Source organism: Orcinus orca, chromosome 18 (genome assembly GCF_937001465.1).
Source record: "Orcinus orca chromosome 18, mOrcOrc1.1, whole genome shotgun sequence".
NCBI classification, from domain to species: Eukaryota; Metazoa; Chordata; class Mammalia; order Artiodactyla; family Delphinidae; genus Orcinus; species Orcinus orca.
In genome coordinates, this window is record NC_064576.1 from 1138620 (window position 1) to 1150295 (window position 11676).

The 11676-nt window shown below is 50.7% G+C and overlaps 1 long non-coding RNA gene across 1 annotated transcript; it reads right to left on the bottom strand.

Annotated features, from left to right (window-relative positions):
• Positions 1-740: 740 nt before the first annotated feature.
• Positions 741-11676, bottom strand: LOC125961908 (uncharacterized). Its single transcript, XR_007473014.1, has 3 exons — positions 11271-11676; positions 6823-7902; positions 741-4928 (listed from the first exon to the last, which is right to left on the bottom strand). It is a non-coding gene; the product is annotated as an uncharacterized LOC125961908 (long non-coding RNA).

Consider the following 11676-nt stretch of genomic DNA (forward strand, 5'->3'; position numbering starts at 1 on the left):
ATCCAAAGTGTACAGATACCTCTCAAATGCAATAATAAGAAAACGAGCTCATAAATCATGGGCAAAATGTCTGAACAGACATCTGACCAAAGAAGATATACAGGTGGCAAATGAACAGGACGGGACGCTCAACATTACTAGTTACTAGGGAAATGCAAACTAACAGTACAATAACATACGACTGCAGGCCATTAGATTGGTTAAACAATAGAAAATATCAAATGTTGAGGAGGACCCAGGGCAACTCGAATCCTTCTAGCCAATGCAAAAATCTGTCTTGACAGTTTCTTATAAAGTAAAACATAGTTACCATATCTCTAGATATTTACCTAAGTGAAACGAAAATCTGTATCCACCCCAAAACTACTACGCAGATGGTTACCGTGGCTTTATTTGTAGTTCCCAAACCTGGAAACAGGTTGGATGTCATTCTGCTGGTGAGGAATGAACAAACTGTGGTTCCAGTGGAGCATCACTCACCGAGAAGGGGGCGATGGCGGATACACACATGACACGGCAATTGGCCGACGGAGGAAACCAGACTCACGGTCTACACAGCGAACGACACCGCGTGGACGGCATTCCGGAAAGGGCAGCGCTAGAGGCACAGGAAACAGGTCCGTCCTTTTTAGGGCTGGGGGTGGTGGAAGGAATTGACTACAATGGAGGCGTGGAATTTGGGGTGATGGACCTGTTCTGTCTTGTTCGTTGCAATGGGGCTGTTTTTCTCTTCTAGATGTTGGTGCCAACCCAATGAATTGATTCCAGGACCCACTCAGTGGCTTGGAAACCACTGGCCTGGTGGAGCCCCGCTTCCCGTGGAAAGGTGTCAGCCCACCAGGCGGGGCTGAAGGGACCAGCTGTGTCCTAACCCCCAGCACGGAGACGGGTTCCTCTCCAGCTATAGCCGTGCTGTTGTCTGATCTTCCCTCTGTTTCTGCCAGACCTTTTCTTTGCCCTTTGCCTTCAGTGAACACGGAGGAGTATTCCTTTAACTTGTTCGCCCCTGTTTTTCCAGTCCAGTTCTTCCGTGACCACAGGATCTCTCTCTGGCACGGTTTCCTGGCCTGATCCTGACAGGTCAGTGAGCACCTCGGCGAGGCCCTCGGTGGATTTGCCTGCGGACCCCAGAACCCGCCCCTTCGGCCACAGCAGAAACTCTTGTCAGGTTGCATCTGAGCTGCTTGTGAAGTTACTAGATCACGATGGGACTTCGCCTCTTCTCCGTGTTAATAAAACACATGCCTGTAGAAGCCGGTCCTCTGCTCAGATGAGCTCCAGGGCTCAGTGTTCCCTTCCAGCTGGGACACTTCAGTCATTCATCTGCCCGTTCATTCATTCAGAGTCTGCAGACACCTACCCTGCAGGTTTGGGCTTCACGACGCCGTTTCCCTTTAATTAAATGGGCTGAACCTCTAACAGGACGTCACCAGCCACCGACTGGCTGTGTAGCCCTTCTGCCGATCCATTCTTTCCTGGAAACTAGCAGGTCCTGGTGGGTCATCCCGACCCCTCCTGGCCCTGCTATCCCATCACCCTAGACGCCCTGAAAAATAAAAAATGGATGCCTGCAGAGCAAAAGGAGGGGATCAATGCCTGATCAGCAAATAGGAGACACCACATGCGTGCAGCGAAAAAGACTGAACAAGTATTAACGTGGTGGCGGTGGAGATGGGGGAGCATTTCCCACCAACTCCTCATCAGGCAGAGGCAGTGAAACTTGCCCGGATGGTTTGGCTGGGGAGGAGGAACGTCTGTTTGAGGCTGGGGGGCGACCAGCACCTGCAAGAGGGGTCACCAGCACTCACGGCTGCATGACGATGATGAGGCAGGAATTGCTTCATGATTGTTGTTTCACCCAGGGATCCTTGTTTGGATTTACCCCATAGTTATCAGTTTGTTTTAAAACAAAATTCTATCAGTGCGAAACTCTTAGGATTTTACAGTGTATGCAGGCTTAACTCATGCATTAAATTGTTTTCTTTTTGGCAATACTCCTTAGAAAGCAAGATCCAAGTGTATGTAGTATGCTGTATACTTAAAGTGATGCTGAATGATTGAAAATAAAGGAAAGGAGGTGAAAGACATATGTTGAGCACTATGAAACACTGATAAAGGAAACTGAAGCTGATTCAAAGAAATGGAAAGATATCGCATGCTCTTGGATTGGAAGAATTAATATAGTTAAAATGGACATACTACCCAAAGCAATCTACAGATTTAACTCAATCCCTACCAAATTACCCATGACATTTTTTCACAGAACTAGAACAAATAACCCTAAAATTCATATGGAACCACAAAAGACCCAGAATTGCCGAAGCAATCCTGAGGGAAAAGAACAAAGCTGGAGGCATAATCCTCCCAGACTTCAGACTATACTACAAAGCTACAGTAATCAAAGCAGTATGGTATTCGCATGAAAACAGGCACAAAGATCAATGGAAGAGAGGACAGAGCCCAGAAATAAACCCTCACACCTATGGTCAGTTGATCTACAACAAAGCAGGCAAGAATACACAATGGAGAAAAGACAATGTCTTTAATAAGTGGTGCTGGGAAAACTGGACAGCTACATGGAAAAGAATGAAATTAGAACATTCTCTCACTGTCAGGATTTAAACACCTAGATCCTTGCTTCTCCTGGGCACTTACTTTACATGAATGCCAGCAGGGGTTATTGAGGATGATGACTACCTGTAGAAGTATTACCAACCTGGAGGCAGTCAGATCCAAGGTTCATAAATATTACAGCAGCCACTGTGGAGAATAGTATGGAGGTTCTTTGAAAAACTAAAAATAGAGCTACCAAATGATCCAGCAATCCCACACCTGGGCATGTATTTGGAGAAAACTCCAGTTTGAGAAGGCACACGCACCCCTATATTCATTGCAGCACTATTGACAATAGCCAAGACATGGCAGCAACCTAAATGTCCACTGGACAGAGGAATGGATAAAGAAGATGTGGTACATATATACATGGAATATTACTCAGCCATAAAAAAGAATGAAATAATGCCATTTGCAGCAACGTGGATGGACCTAGAAATTATCATACTGAGTGAAGTAAGTCAGAGAAAAATATGATATCGCTTGTATGTGGAATCTAAAAAAAATGATACAAACGAACTTATTTACAAAACAGAAACAGACTCCCAGACATAGAAAACAAACTTATGGTTAACAAAGGGGAAAGGGAGGGGGAGGGATAAATAAGGAGTTTGTGATTAACAGATATGCACCACTGTGTATAAAATAGATAAACAACAAGGACCTACTGTACAGCACAGGGAACTATATTCAATATCTTGTAATAACCTATAATGGAAAAGAATCTGAAAATGAATATATATATATGTATATCTATTTATTTATTTAGTTAGCTAGCTAGCTAGCTATCTAAATGAATCACTTTGCTGTACACCATAAACTAACACAACATTGTAGATCAACTATACTTCAATAATAAGAAAAAAGAAATAGTTGAGGAAGATTAAGAGGTAGAAACTTCCAGTTGCAAACTAAATGAGTAACAGGTATGAAATGTACAGTGTGGGGAATATAGTCAACGATTATGTAATACCTTTGTGTGGTGACAGATCATAACTAGACTTATTGTGACGATCATTTTGAAAGGTATAGAAATACTGATTCACTGTGTTGTGTAACAGGAACTAACGTAGTGTTGTAGGTCAATTATAGTTCAAAAACAAACAAACAAACTCATAGATAAAGAGATCAGACCTGTGGTTACCAGGGCTAAGGAGGAGGGGAATGGGGTGAAGGTGGTCAAATGGTAAAAACTTTCAGTCATAAGCTAAATTAGTACTAGGGATGTAATGTACGACATGATAAATGTAATTAACCCTGCTGCAAGTTATGTATGAAAGTTGTGAAGACAATAAGTCCTGAGTCCTCATCGCAAGGAAAATTATATTTTCCTATTCCTTTAATTTTGTATCTAAATGAGATGATGTTCAGTGAAATTATTGTGATCATTATTTCGTGATGTATGTAACTCAAGTCATCATGCTCTACACCTGAAACGTACACAGTGCTGCGTATCAATTCTATCTCAATAAAACTGGAAGAAAAAAAGAAAATCATTATCATATTACATAAAGAAGCAAGGTACAGAATTTATGTTGTATGTTTCCAACTATATTTTAAAAATAAGCCTTGAAAAAAGACTGAAGGGAAAGGATAAAAGGAAAGATTTTGAAATGATAAAAGAAATGGCCTTTAAAATATGAGATGTTCAGACTCACTCATAATTAGAAAATTGCAAATTAAAACAAGACAGAAACACCCTCCTCCCCCATCAGATTGGTGATAATTTACAAGTGTGAGCACACACTGAGGGTGAGGCTGCTGTCCCAGCCATGCTCGATGCCCACGCCCCGTCCCTCCACTGCACGCGGATGCCGGCCGGGGTAGTCACCAGGTTACATTTACCATTGTTGCAAGACCTGTCTTCAAGGCCAGAGGAGAGCTGTGATCCATGGTAAACCTCGGGACCACAGACTTGGTAACTCTCATCAATTTGGGGTTCTTGGATGAAGAACATAGAAAACATGGGGGAGCATTTGATTACATACTTATGAACATTTCAGCTCACACTTTATTTTAAAAGGCTGGGTTGAAACACTCATGTTATTTTCAAATTTTATTGGAAAGCATTTTGGAAAGTTATTGTGTAAATATAGAATTATCTGACTATTCAGATTACATAGTCACTCATTTTTTGATCCCGCCATCCCAGTTCTAAGAATTTACCCTGGAGGGGCTTCCCTGGTGGCGCAGTGGTTGAGAGTCCGCCTGCTGATGCAGGGGACACGGGTTCGTGCCCCGGTCCAGGAGGATCCCACATGCCGCGGAGCAGCTGGGCCCGTGAGCCATGGCCGCTGAGTCTGCGGGTCCGGAGCCTGTGCTCCGCAACGGGAGAGGCCACAACAGTGAGAGGCCCGCGTAACGCAAAAAACAGAAAAAAGAAAAAAAAAAAAAAGAATTTACCCTGGTGATACATCTCCAACAATAGGAAAATACTTATGCACTAGGCTGTTCATTGCAGCAGTGTTTGTAACTGCAGAAGGTTGGAACCAAGTGAAAACACTGTACACAGATAGCAGGGCGCTAAGTATGGTTTACACACGTTGTGGAATATTTTGCAGCTGTGAAAAATAGAGGGAGATCTGTATTAACGGATGTGGACTGATTTTCAGTTTTCATTGTTAAGTGGAAAAAAAGACTAGAGGCGATTTATGGTGTGTACCCCTCATGCAACAAAGGAGGGATACACGAATATCTCTCGTCTCCTCATTTGTGCAAAAGGAGACACAGGAAGATGGAAGTAAGGAGACTGGTCCCCTATACAGGTGGGATGATGGGCTGGGGGCGTTTTCTGTGTTCCTTTTTCTAGAGTGTGACTTTCAAAACCATAGTGATGCTTCAGAGTCAGATGTAAATAAGTATTTATAATTAACAGGCTGAGGGAACCGACAAGGGAAAGCAAACAGTAACAAGGGGCCTTATGTATTAGAAATGAGCCACATGCAGGGTGCCCGGTGGGCAGGGAGGATGGCCCTGGCGACACCGGAAAACAATGACACTTAGAGATGAAAGGACCGATGAAAAATATTGTTCTCTTGTGGGGTGACTGGATTTTCTCAGGGGCGGGGATAGCAACTCTGAACTCCAGGACTACGCAGTTAAATCTGTGTGGAAAGTGGGAGCCAGTTCCTAACAAAGTGGTACCGAGAAGGAGCTTCGAGAAGAACCCCTGAAATTGATACTGGAGTGGAACCAGAGGTGCCCGTGTGAACTCATGGTTTATACAGAGAAACAAAGAAAGCAGGGAGGGAGGCTGAGAAGTCAGCACAGAGGTGTCTGTGCGTGTCTGCGTGCACGTGTGCATCTGTGTGTGTGTGTGCATGTGTCTCAGTCTGCATCTGCATGTGTGTTTGTGTGTCTTCATATGTTTTCCAGCTCTGTCTGCCGAGAGGGACTGGAAGCAATGCTATTCCACTGAATTTACCTGGCAGCCACCTTTGGTTTCTAAGTTCAGTTCTCCAGTAAAAGAAACCAGATTCTTAGGCTGGGGCAGGTGCAGTACTTGTGGTGCCAGAACGTAAGGAAGTGCTCCGAAGGGATGAGGCATTAGAAGGACAGAAGAACCAAATGGAAGGATTCCCCAAAGCAAATTTGGGGCAATTTGGACACGACAGTAATGACATTAGCGTGCTAAACTCGATAGAATAAATATTTATGAGTGCGAATGGATATGAATAAACATTTAAATATGCACATACATACATATTTATAAAGGGCAAGCTCTTCCTTAAACCAGAATCTCAATTAATAGCAGAGAAGGATGATAGAAATAAAAAGTTGCCTTTCAGCAAACACCACACTGGCCATTGGGCAATTTGCACAGGTCAATGTGTGGGACGCACCCAGAGGCGTTAGAAATATTAACTGTAACTGCAGCCCTATTCCTGTTCAATCTTCCAAACACCAGACGCCCGCCGGCTCACTGGAAAGACTGTTTGGGGAATGGGCTGAAATGCAGATTCCCGGGCGCCACCTGCAGAGACGTTCGATGGGCCCGGGAATGTGTCTTTGAGTCACCTCTTGTCTTCTCCGTGCCCAGGAGGGAGGAGATCTGCCTGACCAGGGAGGTGTCACGGTGGCGGAAGCGGCATCGCTCTCCAACCCTCCAACCACGCTGTTCATCCCCCACGAAGGAGGCGTCTCTGCCTACATCCTCCTGTCCTCCCACCTCATCTGAGCTCGGGCTGGGACCTGCCAGGCTGCATTTACCGTTATTGAGAATTTCGTCCTCAGGGTCCGGAGATAATGATGAAATATCTGAGAGCTCACGGTAGCCCTCAGGACCACCAACTTGATAGCTCTCATCAAGGTCTGCATCTTTGATGAACAGCATGGGAAAAAAATGAGGGAAAACATAAATGTACACTCCCGCGAAAGTTTTCATCCATACTGTACTTTAAAGCATTAGCTTGGGATGCTAACACAGTTTTCAACTTCTACTGAAAACGTGCTCTGGCCACCTAGTATGTAAACAGTCAGGCTTCATCTGACCTCCTTGAACCCAGCTGTTTAGCAGATGTTCCATGAGCTATTGGAACTTCCATCTGGATGTAAAATTTCAAGAAAATGCTGAACGTCCCTGCTGCTGAATGCGTTTTCACGCGCTGCGTGTAGATTTCTGCCATGCTGCTCTCTCCTGAGCAAGGGTCAAATGCTCCGTCTTGGGTCTCAGGGTGCTATTTGACTTATCTGTATGCATTTGGACCACAGGAAGCTGCACTTTGGGAAAGCACATTGTTTTGTTCACTACTAGCTCTGGGGCCTCGGGCCAGTCCTCTTCCAGACCTTACTTTTATCCCCTGTCGGATGGGGTCGTAGTCACTGCCCTGCTCTCAGAGGTTTAGGTGAGCATCAAACGTGCTGGGTGGTCGAAAGCTCCTATTTCCGTACGCCCCGGGTTCCCGCAGTGGCTAAACCCCACCTGCATCCCAAGCACGAGGCCCTTCTTGCACGTGCACCCAGAGACCAGCCGGGATAAAGGGACTTGTCTCTGCCTGTCTAGGTGTGACCTCCCCAGTCTAGGGAAGATTACAGCAGATGTTTGGGACGACTGTTTCATCCACATCTCCATCTGCTTTTGCCCCAGAAGTAGCTGGCCTCAAAGAATGCGACCATGATGGGATTGTGCATATGTACCACAGACCTCTAGGAACACATGTAATTAGGCTTTAAGAAATGTGTACTTGCTTTTTTTCTTTGTCGGAGTCTTTGTTGATGTTGGTGGGAGTCTTTGTGTTTCAAGAAATGATGATTTATTTGGCTCCAACATCTCTCGGACCAGAATTTCATCTTGGAAAAAGCACACAAGGACAGTTAAACCAGCAATGCAAGACCCTACCTACATGCTTCTGCTCTACGCAGACCTAAGGCAGGCGGCGAATGCTGGACTGGACCAGGGACTCAAGGAGCTCCGTGGAGATGGACCTGGTTTCTAAAGAACCTTGTCTCGGGGGGGAGACCACCGCCTCCCTAAATAAGTTCTGAAAACCTGAGATCATCCAGGTACCCTGGACAAGAAACAGGCCCCCGGAGATACGATGCTGGAAACCCGGCCCGGGCGTCGTAATTCTCCTTCCCGCCCCTGCTGCCGTCTGTCCCCTCTCTGAGACTCCTCCCTCTAGCCGTCCCCCGGCAGGCAGGCACGAACATCTTTCCTGATTTCTACCTGATGCGGCAGGGTTTCCTTCCTGTACATCCTCTGACCTCTGCCAGGGAGCTTCTAACATAGGCGTCCTGGACTGTGTGTCGGGCAGCCCCGGACCACCCTCTGGTTCTGCTCTCACTGGCTGTGCTCTTACACATGTTTCTCTTGAACCTTGGGTTTTCACGTCTGTAAAATGGGGTCTGTGCTTATCTCATCGGGACTTTTACGAGGTTCAAATGAAGCAGGGCATGTAGGGAGCACTTAACATGGACTGGGATGGAGTTGAGGCTAAATGAATACACGGCAGCGCTGAGCCCCAGCTGCGAGCCCGGTGGTCATGTGACCGGCCATCCACGCTCTGGGTTTGTATTGACTCGAGCCCTGATTTTCCTGGTTCAGCATGAGAGTCCCCAGTCCTGGGAGCCCCCCAGTCCCAGCCAAGTTGAAGCTGTCGGTTGGTGCCCCGGTTCCAGCTCATGTGGAGACACACGGAAAGGGGAGAAGCCCGCAAGCACCACAGGAAGCAGAGACTTCGCCCCACACACGGGGCCAGGCTCTCCCAGTTCTGTGGCTCCCTCCCCAGAGAGCCTGAGCCTGGCCAGGGCCTGGCTGTGTGCACCCAGGGGCGCTCTGAGACCCCTGCAGCCGGGGTGGGGGGTACAGGATGTGCGGAGTGTCTGGACCTGCAGCCCTGCTTCTTTCCGACGACCTGGCGGCAGCCCTGATGTCTGGAGCTGTGGACGCCCCCCGGGACCCCGGGGCACAAGCTGGAGGGCCGGCCAGGGCGACCTCAGGGGCGCGGCCTCCTGGTGGGGCTGCTGGGGACACAGGACAGGACCCCGTGGGGCGGGGTTCCCCACCCCCCCATCCCCCCACCCCCGGGCTCTGCTCGAGCGGCCGCTGCAGCTGCTCCGCAGTACCTCCCCCACCTCGAGCCGGCCTCGGCCCCTTTGCTGGGAGCTACTGTGCAGAAGGACCACTGCTAAGTGCCGAAGACGTCATGGCGTCAGGCTAGACCGGGGGTCACGGGGAAGAGTGGACACTCAAGGGAACCACAAGCATTTACTGAGCACCTACTGTGTACCAGACACGGTCCAGGTGCTGGAGGGTCAGGGACGGCCCAGCCCTGGTCCCTGGTCTCTGTCGCGAGGCATCCAGCCGTGTGTGAGGGCAGGACGAGGTGTCCACAGACCTCCGGCTGTCACAGGGCCCCTACCCGGGGCTGGCGCGGCGGCCAGGCAGGGGACAGGGCTCGGCCGACCAGCGCAGAGAAGCGAGGCCTCCTGCGGTCAGTGTGACGCGCAGGACGCTGGGGTGGCCTCCGGAGACCCCCCGCGCCATGACCCGCAGACATCCTGAGAGGTCCCCGGAGCGGGTGGTGACAGCCCAGCTGCAGCAGGACACACTCCCTGCCGGCGGGCAGGGACAACCTTGGGTGAGAGGGGCCGAAGTCGCCCTCAGGGCTGGGGGCTGGGGACGCCCCAAAGGTGGGCAAACCAAGACCAAAAGCTGCCGGAAACTTCCACACCTCTGTAAGTTGTGCGTATAATCGTAGCTGGAAGAACCCTCAGGTAGACATCAGTCGACCAGGTGTGCAAGGTGAGAAAGCTCTGTGGTTTTAAACCTTGTCCTTTTTCTACTTAAAATTTTCCTTTTTGAGAAATGAGATATTGAACGTGCAATCGGACGATGACCTACATAACACAGAAAACACTCTGGCCGCAACGTGAGCGCCCTTCAGGGCAGCCAGCTGGCCACCCAGACATCACAGGAAGCTGACGCTGGAGGCCAAACACCCGCCCGCAGGGATCGGCGCCCCCCTGACGGCCCGCCAGGCCTCATCAGTGACTGATGGCTTCCCGTGCTCCTCCCTGCTTCCAACTCAGGATGCGAGAGAGTCAGACGTGCTCCCCTAACCCATCACACGGAGCCGCTTCTGGTCAGCACCTCCCCCAGGACACCCCTGAGCTGTCCCCCCAGCACCTCCCCCAGGACACCCCTGAGCTGTCCCCCCAGCACATCCCCCAGGACACCCCTGAGCTGTCCCCCCAGCACCTCCCCCAGGACACCCCTGAGCTGTCCCCCCGGCACCTCCCCCAGGACACCCCTGAGCTGTCCCCCAGGCACCTCCCCCAGGACACCCCTGAGCTGTCCCCCCAGCACCTCCCCCAGGACACCCCTGAGCTGTCCCCCCAGCACCTCCCCCAGGACACCCCTGAGCTGTCCCCCAGGCACCTCCCTGAGGACACCCCTGAGCTGTCCCCCCAGCACCTCCCCCAGGACACCCCTGAGCTGTCCCCCATCCCCTCCCCCTGGACACCCCTGAACCCCCTTTCCCACCATGAGCTCTCCCCTCCCCATCTGCCTGAGTCTCTGCCACACGCCAGTGACGGTGGCTGACGCTGCGCAGCGAGCTCTGAACCAGCACCTCTGCTGTTCTCATGTGGGTCCCGTGGCTTATTTCCAGACACAAGGATTTTCCACTTCTAAGGCTCTCCACTTTCCGCCTGGGATGTGAGGGCAGGGCAGGGGCTGCAGTTCCCCTCCAGGGTTAGCTTGCTGAGCCCAGAAAGTCATCAGAAATCCCGGTGACTCCATTGTTTCTGACCTTTTCCCAAAGGTTGTCTGGGGCTCTGGGTGGTGGGCCGCCCGGACGGAGCGGGTGCTGGTGTTGGACTCTAATTCTCCGCTACAGTAACTGTCAGACCCGCCGGGCAAGTGTGAGTCCTCGTCCCAGCCACTCCCTGACCTGGTGGAGCTGGATTCTCCCCGAGAGCTCAGCTGACCACCGTCCGGCCCCAGAGCTGTGCGTCCTAACCAGCAGCACCCTGAAGGGGGTCTCACTCCGCCCAGCTCAGGCCTGCGCGGGCCGTGGGAACGTGATCCTAGCCTCAAACCAAGTCACCTGGCTCCACCTTGCGCGGCTGCCCCAGCTTATCTGGGACACACCCACCGACGGTCACCCACCCCCTCCAGGCATGGACCAGATGTGTGATAAGAGGAGCCTCCTTACCAAATCCTGTATCCACATCGTCATCCAGATTTCTTAAATCTGCTGGCTGTTCAGTGCCTGAAACTGGGGGGAAAAAACCCAATAGTTTAACAACGTTCCCTGAATTTGCACCGACTTGTCCGTCGGCCGACTGGCTTTTGCGGGGCCGACCACCTGCTCGAGGGGGAGGGGCCCTGCACGGGGCTCCTGGGACTCGGGGCCCGCCGGGAGGGAGGGGTGAGGACGGGTGGCGCGCCGGGCGCTGGAGGTGACACCCGCGCTCCCGGGCCGCGCTCACTGGCGCCGCCCCTCGCGGGGGGAAGGAGCGCGGGGCGGGTGAAGAGGGACCCGCACGTCCTTCCGTAAAAAGCCCACGCGGCTCCCGTATGACCGGCGGGCTGAGGATGTGACGTGCGGAAGGGACACC